The sequence below is a fragment of the Cebus imitator genome, unplaced genomic scaffold (assembly GCF_001604975.1).
Source record: "Cebus imitator isolate Cc_AM_T3 unplaced genomic scaffold, Cebus_imitator-1.0 Scaffold166, whole genome shotgun sequence".
Lineage (NCBI taxonomy): Eukaryota > Metazoa > Chordata > Mammalia > Primates > Cebidae > Cebus > Cebus imitator.
In genome coordinates this window covers 1,897,855-1,899,466 of record NW_016107481.1, presented here as the reverse complement: position 1 = coordinate 1,899,466, position 1,612 = coordinate 1,897,855, and the positions used below count along the sequence as shown (strand labels likewise).

The 1,612-nt window shown below is 37.4% G+C and overlaps 1 pseudogene; it reads left to right on the top strand.

The window, feature by feature from the left end:
* The first annotated feature begins 1,103 nt into the window (after nt 1–1,103).
* LOC108314969 overlaps nt 1,104–1,612 on the top strand; it is a 4,129-nt pseudogene continuing 3,620 nt past the window's right edge.

The following is a 1,612-nucleotide window of genomic DNA, read 5'->3' as shown; positions in this document are numbered from 1 at the left end:
AAAAAAAAAAAAAAAAAAAGTAAAAGAAAAAGAAAATAATAAATAAGAATATGTTTCAAGTTAAGAAACTCTTCTCCTTAGATAACATGTTAAAAGAAATTCAAGAAATGTTACAGCAGATAATTTTATAACAAACATGTAGATATGCCTATTTTCAAAATATGTTAGGAAATAAATTTTATAAAGCCAAACTTACAAAACAGCCTTCCACAGAGTAAGTGCTCAATAAAGAGTAATAATAATAATAGCAATAATAATATTAATAGAGAGCCAGTAATAACAGCAATAATAATTTTAAAATTTAGATATTTTTACAAGTAGACTTTCAACATTTCTTCTACTTGTTGAAATGAAGTCAATGAGGTTGTTTTCTTTAGAGTGTTAACTGAGTATCAAGCGCAGTAGGAAGGAAATGATTCATCAATTGGCTTTTGGAATAAAACACTTCCCTGAAGCTACCTTGGTTAATATTTGCAAGTATTGTGAACTTTTTGGATGAAATACCACACAGATGCAACTCAAAACCAATAGTAATATGTAGTTCTTTCAGCTCTAAACTAGGATTACTTTCAAGTAAATTCTAAAATCATGGGAATAACCCATCTTGTGGTTCTTGGTAAAAATGATACATGTTAATTATGAAACAAGCACGGATAACATGATGATCTGAGGTTGAGATGGTGCCATCCACTAATTTCTGCTCAATGTTCAAGATATAACCCTGAACAGAGAGGGTTCAAGGAGACCCTCAGTTGACTAAGGGACCCACAATGCAACTTTAGTTCAGCTTTAGAAAATAAGAAAGATATGTTTCTGGCACACTTTAGTTTTGGGCTGAGATTCAAAACATTTACAGACATTAATATATGTCCTGGGTGCCCCTTGTCCTTTTTTGTCTCCCTGAGCACAAAATAACCTTACATAATTCATGATTCTTTTTTTTTCTCTTCTCTAGACCAAAACCCAATAAACAGAAAACAGATAAACAAAAGAGGTGGAGCTAGTTCTCTGCCGAGTGTTGTGGGGGTGGGGCTGACGATGGAGTTTTCCTTCAGGAATCCCAGCTCCTGCTGCTGGGAGAGCAAGGCCCTGCCACATCCCCTATGGAGCTAAGACCACAGGGATCTCGGGGTTTTGCTGTGGCTCTGAAATGGTATGAGGTTTCCTGCTTCGTCAGAATCCCTGCTGAGGGGGAAATTGAAGGTGTATTGTGGAAACCTCCTTTGGGGGCTCCTGCACGGTCACAGGAAACGTCGAGTTTGCAGGAACTTGCGGTTACTGTGAGAAAATTTGCTTTGGATTTTTATGTCCAAAATCTCTGTGGAATTCCCCAGGTCTGAAGCTTGGTACCTGCTTTGGACTCTGCTCTGTATATAGGTTCATCTGATTGTATTTTTTTCTCATTAATTGAAATTTGCCAGTTGCAATTTCATCAGTGAAAACCAAATTCTAATTTTGTAGATAGATAAATAAAATATGACTTTCCCGGGCGCGGTGGTTCAAGCCTGTAATCCCAGCACTTTGGGAGGCCAAGGCGGGTGGATCACGAGGTCAAGAGATCGAGACCATCCTGGTCAACATGGTGAAACCCCGTCTCTACTAAAAGTACAAA